This window comes from Prunus mume, linkage group LG7 (assembly GCF_029339155.1).
Source record: "Prunus mume cultivar Tortuosa linkage group LG7, ASM2933915v1, whole genome shotgun sequence".
In the NCBI taxonomy this organism is placed as follows: Eukaryota; Viridiplantae; Streptophyta; class Magnoliopsida; order Rosales; family Rosaceae; genus Prunus; species Prunus mume.
Window position 1 is genome coordinate 1,078,699 of NC_142704.1, and position 8,942 is coordinate 1,087,640.

The 8,942-nt window shown below is 36.2% G+C and overlaps 1 long non-coding RNA gene across 1 annotated transcript; it reads right to left on the reverse strand.

Moving 5' to 3' along the window:
• Positions 1–1,190: 1,190 nt before the first annotated feature.
• Positions 1,191–2,592, reverse strand: LOC148915176 (uncharacterized). The gene is made up of 2 exons (XR_016122034.1): positions 2,262–2,592; positions 1,191–1,625 (listed from the first exon to the last, which is right to left on the reverse strand). It is a non-coding gene; the product is annotated as an uncharacterized LOC148915176 (long non-coding RNA).
• Between the last annotated feature and the right edge of the window lie 6,350 nt (positions 2,593–8,942).

An 8,942-nucleotide genomic window follows, 5' to 3' on the forward strand; every position in this document is an offset into this window, starting at 1 on the left:
GAACTAAAGAGAACAGAAATCACCCAAAGCGGCGGTCATTCGACGCGAAAATCAAAGCAGAAAACGTAGCGAAAAAGAAGACAGAAAAGCGAAGAAAATAAAGCAAAACCTACAGAAAATTGAGCTCCAATGGCGGAACCCACTCGAAGCGAAGAAGAAAGCGACGAAAGAGAAGAACTCGTGCGTCGTTTAAACGTTGAGAGGCAAAAGCGTCATTTAATTTGTAGGTTTACAGATAGGCTTTTTAAGAGAAAAGGGTAGAATTGTCTTTTTATTTGACATTTTTAAGCCCAACGAATCTGGGCCAGCCTTGGGCCTAATCTAAAATAGCTATTTTTTATTAAGTATTAAAACCCAAACTAAAATACCTAATATCTCACTTCCTAATTAGTAAACTTAATTATGTCTAATACCTAATTTTCCTTAAATTCTACTGCAGTGACGAAACTGTAAAGGACGGATCCAGGATTTTAAAATGGGGTGGGCTAGATTTACTTTATTGAACTATTAGATTTTAGGCTTATGAAATTGATCATATGTGTGTGTGTGTGTATATATATATATATAGTCCCGTTCTCTTGGACCCCAGGGGTCCAAGAGACTTATGGTCACCCACCCTTAGATTTAATCCAAGAGTTGAGAAAAATTTACTTTAAAATATCTTTTTTCTTTTACCTTTTAAATTTCACTTAACAAAAAAGGAAAAAACTAAAAACTAAAAACCCAAAATCAATTCTTCTTCCTCCCGCTGCCTCCTCGTTCTGCTTCCTCCCATCGCTGCAGCCACAACAACTTCGACTCCGGCGTAGCGAGCGAAAATCTGGAGCACTCATTTCCTCGCACTTCAACAAGGTCAGTTTCTTGTGGATCGCTACTGGGCATCACGCTTCACAGATATGCTGTTTGGTACTTGATGTCAAGCTGTGTTCACAATGGTCGGATCAACAGTTTTTTAGAGTTTATACTGTGTTAATTTTTTATGTACTGGAGTAGGCCATATTATATTTTTTTTCTTTCAGTCCTGCACAAATTACTAGTTATGTCTATCAATTTGGTCATAATTTGGTATACTTGGAGTCATGAGCAGCCGTTTAGATTCGAACATTTGTGATTTTTTTTGTTGCAATGTATTCCACATTCATGTGGAAAACTATATTTTACTAAAATCAAATAACAACATTCAAGACCAGTACAGAACTCTCAATCATTAAGTGTTACGTAATTTACATTCAAGAACAGTACAAAACTCTAGAATCTTCACCTATAAACGTAGTGTTCTTATGTACAAACAATAACCAACGAACTCCGAAACTATAGAAATGTACTACAGCGAAGGCAATATAAGGAATGAGAGGTGAACCAACAAAGCCTTTCTCCATGCTTCTGATTTATCAATTGATGGCAAAGGTGCACATAACAGCAAAACTGAACACAATTGCACTTAACACCAGCTTCGGTAGCTCATCTAGGCTTGCCTTTGCGCCTACTCCCATTTTGTAGAATATGACAGAATCTGTAAGAGTCATCCAGGCTTGATTTTCTTTCAAAGTTTTATCCTCTCTGACTGATTTCATATTTTCTTTGACCATGAGAGGACCTGTTCCATTTCCTTCCCTTCTCTATTACTAGAATCACAAAAGAGTTCATTCATTTACAGACTTCTAGAATGCGGCAAGATCAGTTAACTATCAGTAAAAACAAAATTCATTTATAACATTCAGTTATCAATTACATACATATGAACACCACAACAAAAATCATAGTTGTAAAGTAATCAACTTCTCTCTTGTAAAGGAGCTTCGAATTAACCAAATTCAACCAATTATAGGCAGTTTTTTTAATCATATTATCTACCTATAGGAATTCAACCAATTCAAACCAACCAATTACACGTTTTGCTATGGTTGGCAGAAAAATAAAAACCTAGTAACAGAGAAGGAACACAAATCTCTCAGAAACTACATAATGATTCACTAGAGTGAAAACTTGACTTGGACATTTTCTAAGCCAGAGAATTGAAAGTAACCAATCATATATTAAGATGCGTACAAGGGTTTCCCAATTCATTCCCAATTTCTAGAAATCAAAGGGTTTATTCTTTTCCCAACTAGAGATTGATATTTGTTCAGATGCGTACAAGGAATAGTTACAGTACTTTCAAAATAAAAAATAACAGAAACCCAATTGAAATTCCCAGATATAGGTTCATGATTTCATATCCAAAAATTGAGTGAAAAACTTTTGAAGAACAAGAAACTGACCTTGTTGAAGTGCGAGGGAATGAGTGCTCCGAATTTTCGCTCGCTACGCCGGAGTCGAAGTTGTTGTGGCTGCAGCGATGGGTGGAAGCAGAACGCGGAGGCAACAGGAGGAAGAAGAACAGATTTTGGGTTTTCAGTTTTTAGTTTTTTCCTTTTTTGTTAAGTGAAATTTAAAAGGTAAAAGAAAAAATATATTTTAAAGTAAATTTTTCTCAACCCTTGGATTAAATCTAAGGGTATGTGACCATAAGTCTCTTGGACCCTTGAACAGGATTGTATATATATAATTTCAAAACATATCATTTTTATTTTATTTGTTTAAAAGGCCTATTTTACACCAACAATACTAGCTAAGGTCTACCATGATGAACAAAAATTAATTAAGTGAAAAGAAAATTTATCATCACAAATATAGAGTCAGATAGACACACAGCAACTAGAGGTAACACTACAATTATCCAATTAGTTCAAATTAATATTTCTGCTATAAATGGAATTAACATTAAAACTAACTATAAGAAATAAATAAATAAAACTCACCTGGGCTATAGCCCAGGTTGTACAAGTCATAGGACCGTCCCTGGATACTGTAGGGGAGGTCTTGCGGAAAAATAGCTCGACGCCAATATGATAAAAAGCTTAACACTTCTCATTTTTATTGTAATAATATATATTGAATCATATATCCCTAATGAAGCAGCCCATTATGGCATCGAGCTATTTTTCCGCAGGACCTCCCTACAGTATCATCACCGCAGTAGAAAGTTTCTTATAATTTGCGATCTCATTATTCTTATCCATTGGATTATATACAATATTTCATCAAGCATACCACGATGGTACCGACGTATTGATACTAATTAGATAGTATTAAGCCGGAGTAATCAAATAACGAAATAATCATATAAATTCATATCTTAATTGGACTAAGTGCCAGTTTGACATTGCTTATTTGGGGTGATAAATGATTTTTAAAATTTTTTGAGAAACCCAACCCGTTTGGTAAACTGTGAGAAAATCATTTATTGTTAAAAAATGCTGTGAAAGAAAGCTATAAAGGAAAACAGCTAATGAGATGCTTTCATTTTCTGATTATGCAGGAATCAATTTCGAAGAGGCGCTGGGTTTAATGATTATGCGGCAATCATTTTCTGATTATGTGTAAAATCAATATCAACCACATTTTTAACAAAAATTTTACCAAACGCCGAACTGCTTTCTCTCACAACTGATTTCTCTCATAGCAAATATGACAACGATTATTTTCACAGCACAGCAATGCCAAATTGGCCATAATATTATGTACTCAAACTAGACTAATGTGATATACGATAGAAGATGGCAAGTAAAATATCAATTCTTCCATGTTTAATTAACCTGAGTATAGTTAATGCATTCCAAAATAAAGGTAAACCTGTGCGCAATATAATTTTATTCACATGGGATTATATTGATTGTCACTAATTAGTACTCTAGTATCCTTGAACCAGAATGGACGAGCTGGCTACAATAAACCACTGCACCGGGGTATATTCCAGCCATATGGGCTAAGCATAATTATACCAATGCTTACTCACCTTGGTTATAATTCATCTCTTCAACAAGTTTAGTAATTAATGAGCATAACGGCCCTATTCTTCATTGATTTGATTGAGCCTTGGTAATAATTAAGAGAATATACAACATTGGTATACTTGTAGACAGAGAATATACTCCTCCATGATCCGCTCCCTCCACTTTGAAGTAAGTAGGGGGAACATTTATTTTGTTTTTGTAAAAGAGGCAACTGTTTTGCCAAGAAAAATATGGTTTAGTAGGAGCTTCGGTTTGCAAAGCCTGAATAATGTTCATAGCTTCTGAGTCGTTGAGGCAATCAGCTTTTATTGGAGATACACTATCAAAAATGGGCGTGGATAACCCCATGATGGCCAACAATTCCGGTTTGCGAGACAAGGCATCTGGCCCTGCATTTTGGGTACCAGAACGATAATCAATTTCATAATCATACCCCAGCAATTTTAGTAACCACTTTTCTTGTGTTGGAGAGGTGATTCGCTGCTCCAAAAAAATACTTGATGGTCTGATGATCCTACAAGATCTTGAAATGGCAGCCGATGAGGTATGGTCTCCAGTGTTGAACTGCAAATACAACTGACATAATCTCCTTGTCATACACACAGGGACGGACTCAGGATTTCAAAATAAGGTGGGGTAGATTTTAGGTTCGGGTAAACCTTATAGGGAGGCTTATGAAATTGATCATAATATTATATAAATTTAATTTAAGAACATATCATTTTTATTTTATTTATTTAAAGAGTCCAATTTTACACCAACAATGCCAGCAACAATTGATTATATATGCTTAAAAATTAATATTAGTTGAGAGTGCACAACTCACATTGCAGCTTATTTAGTATATGTCTTTTATACTAACAATAAGAGAAGAAAAACACTCGACTGGGCTATAGCCCAGTTTGTACATACTGCAAGTCCGTCTCTGCTGAGGGACAAACCTAATGATAGAAAAGAGTACTACACATGTCATAGACTAACAAGAGAGTTTGAAATAATCACGTAGGACCAATGCTAGAGCAAGATAAAATAAAACAATCCAACTGTCAAAAGAGTCCTGCTATGAAATCATAGTCCTTTGCACATCCACAAGATAGTGAGAACATTTGACAGAGAACACAATACGCCAAGAAGAAAGAAAACAACAACTAAGCACACCATCTCCAGCCACCTACAATAGTAATTGGCGATGAAAGAAAAGAAATCTGCAAGGAGCAACACAAAGAAGAGATTAACTGCAAACAGGCCAGGAAAGAAAAAAAAAAAGAAGAAGAAGAAGCCCCAAGCATGTTGTATCATCTCAACACTGACAAAGAAACCTCCTACGAAAATGTAGTTCTTGAGATAGACAAAGAATCAAAGATTAGTTAAGGGGAGAACGAAGAAAACACCATGCAACAATAACAAAACGGGCCTAGCCACTTAACCTGAACACGGAAATCATGCATAAGAGCATTCGCCGAATGTCAAGCCCATGAATACTCCAAGGACACATTAAGAAAGGCGTTCAAAAGACTCCACTAGGCCAGTCTCCATAGAAAGACATAAGTTGCCTGCAAACGTTTTCTTTCTTTTTGAGGTAATTAATTTTTGATTGACTATTTTTATTATAAATGCTTCTTTATTTAACCATCCAATTTCAAAATTTTATTTAAAAGCAGCTGGCATATGCAATATGTGCAACAATAAAATATGATCTTTTCATGTATAAAGCCTCTTTCTTTCATACAAATTATGTCGGTTTAAGTCACTTGTTTTTTTATTAATGGGTGAGTGGATATTTAAATTTCAAATCTTTTTAATATTAAAAAGAGAAATATCACATATTAAAGTAAATTGTTTGTCAACTAACTTTTATACTTTAATCTCAAACTCTTAATGTGGGAGAGGATATTTTATGCACCAACTAATTTTAATTTAGTGACACTTTTGTTTTTTTAGCAAATAAAATTATGAATTAAAAATGAAAAAATTATAGTGTGACAATGGCCAACCAACTTGTGTATCTACCACTAGTGCTTTATCTTTTAAAAGAACCTATTTTGGCTATTTTGTGCCAATAAAATCTGCTGTGCTGTGCTGTAATTTCAGTGGTGAAGTAAATCAGATGAACATTTTATTAAAAAATCAAACTGAATAAATAAATTATAAAAAGAAAAACTAATTTTTTTTTTCACTGTAAATCGGTAAGGGACACTTGGCTCCTATTGTCACTTGGGCATGGAAGTGATGGACACTTGGCTTATAAATAAGCATGCAATGCCACTGTCCATGACAGTGATGCAAATGCAATTGTCTTCATTGGAGAAAGACTTTTATGAAATTGGTATAGCATTATTTTCCTATCTGGTCCACATGGAGATAGCACTACAAAGTTTTCCTCCCTTTCTTGGCACCTTTTTCCTGGGGCGCCACACTGCCATTAAAGCAAAGCGTCTTTCTACATGGGATGGAGGATAACCATAATACATTAGAGCATCTCCACCCACAAGGGCTAAGTCTAAGGTAAGAGCGAGTAAACCATTTCTTATTCACGTGAATAGTGTTAGCGCTGTATTTGTGATTCCACTCATGAGGGCAAAGTCTAGGGCAAGTATAAGGCAATTACTATTCATTGTACTTTATTTCCTATTTTTTTATACTTTAAACCATTAATTTTGATAATCTTTTGTAATTAAATTTTCGGATAAGATTTTCATCCTCTAAAATTGTGCCACGTGTCCCATGTCAGATACGATTTTTAGATATTGAAAAAAAAATTATAATCTCAAATTTCAGATAAAATTTTCACCCTCTAAAATTGTGCCACGTGTCCAATGTCAGATAAGATTTTCAGATATTTAAAAAAATTATAATCTCAGATTTGGATAAGCTTTTCACCCTCTAAAATTGTACCACGTGTCCCATGTCAGATAAGATTTTCAGATATTTTAAAAAATTATAATATCAGATTTTAGATAAGATTTTCATCCTCTAAAATTGTGCCACGTGTCATCTCTATCTTCTAAATCCCTCTATAAAACTACATCATCAACTCATACCTCTTACACCATCTCTTATCTATTCCTTCATTTCTTAGATTTTAGAAAACACATTCTACTCTCAATGTCAAACTTGTCGAGGGTGTTGGAGAGGCAACAGAAACAAAGGGAAGAAATTCTGGCGTAGACGTGCTCAAGAAGATCGGGACGCCGATGAAGAAGAGGAACAAATGCTTGCAGCAGCGGTGTGTATGATGGATCAATCAAGGCAACACCGTCGTCGTTGTGCCCCGAATGTCGACAGACGTAGGGAGTCTCAGTAAGAATCTCATGGAGGATTATTTTATCCCAAATTCGTTATATCCTGCTTCTAAGTTTCGAGAAAGATATAGAATGCAGCCACATTTGTTCCAAAAAATCATGCATGATATTTGTAATTACGACACATACTTCATTCAAAAGCATGATCTTTGTTGGGCTGTGGGTCTTATCCCGAGCAAAACTTACAGTGCTGCGGATGCTGCTTATGGGGCATCTGCAGAGCAGGTGGATGAGATTGCAAGGATGGGAAAATCTACTATCCTAGAGTGCTTGGTGAGATTCTGTGATGCAGTGGAAAATTTGTACACAAGGAGTACCTTCGCAAACTCACGCCAAGAGACCTGCAATGGCTTCTACAAAAAGGCGAGGCTCGAGGTTTCCCAGGAATGATTGGAAGCATCGATTGCATGCACTTTGGCGGTGGAAGAACTGTCCCTGCTTGGCAATGAGAGTACGGGAATCGATTGTTGGGTTTGGCATGCCTTCTTCGGGGTTGCCGGATCTCAGAATGACCTCAATGTCCTTGGTCAATCCCCGGTGTTCGACGAGGTATTGCGAGGTCATTCCCCCCAGTCATGTACCAAATCAACAATACCGTTTACTCTGGTGCGTACTACCTTGCCGACGGAATTTATCCTAGGTGGATGACATTCGTGAAAACAATTCCGAATCCTCAATCCGAGAAGGAAAGAAACTTTGCTTCCTTTCAAGAAGGTTACAGGAAAGACGTGGAGAGGTGTTTCGGTATCTTGCAAGCTCGTTAGGCAATTATTAGAGGTGCTGCTCGGATGCTCGATGAGGAGGTGCTGAGAAGTATTATGATCACTTGCATCATCCTCCACAACATGATTGTGGATGATGAGTATGACTATGGACGCTCGAGGTGTTTGAACCTGATCCAATTAACACATCGTTGACAAGAATATATGAAGGCCGATTGGACCAAATGGACTACCTGGAGCCCGAATTACTTCGGGATGGTCAATTCAACAACCCCATGATTGATTGGTATCAAGAAATGCAATCTTCATATGTTCACGAGATACGTCAAGGTGACTTGGTCGAGCACTTGTGGGAGATGAAAGGCAATCACAATGGATGAAGTCAAGATTAGTGCTTTGTTTGGAATTATGCTTTGTTTTTAATTATGCTTTATTTTGTGTGTGGTGTTTTTTGAAATTATGCTTTTTATTATTATTATGCTTTTATGTATGGTTTGTTTTGCGTGTTGTTTGCAATAAATGAAGGTTTTTTTTAATTAATATTTGTTTTGATGCTCAAATGTTTTGAATAAATAGTCATTTTATTTAATGCTTTTTTTATTGAATAAAAAGGAAACAATACAACAAATTAAAGGATAATACAACAATACACCATATGGCAAAGGTGTTTCAATACAACTTAATGGTTTTCATCATTTAACCAATCCATATTGCTAGGTCCGTCGTCATGGAAAAGTTTTCTTCTCATCACATCTCTTCGTCGTAGCTTCCAATAGGCCTTTGTTTCGGGAGACATATGGCTCGTATCCATGGCCATGATTTTCATCTCTCTATCTTCTATGTCTTTTTCTTGTGCCTTTTGTTGTTGAATAACAAATGCTTCCTCTCGTGCCACGTCCATTTCATCTCTTTTCAAGTCTCTCTCCATTCTTAGTGAGGTGCTCTTAGCTATTTGCTCCAATAATTGTACACATTCATTGGTCGATGTGCCCCCTCTCTTGGCCTTTGCCGCCTTTCTCCGAATAGGTCTCGGCGGACGTGGCACAAATGGTGACTCCGTTTCCATTGGAGAGTCCAATGGA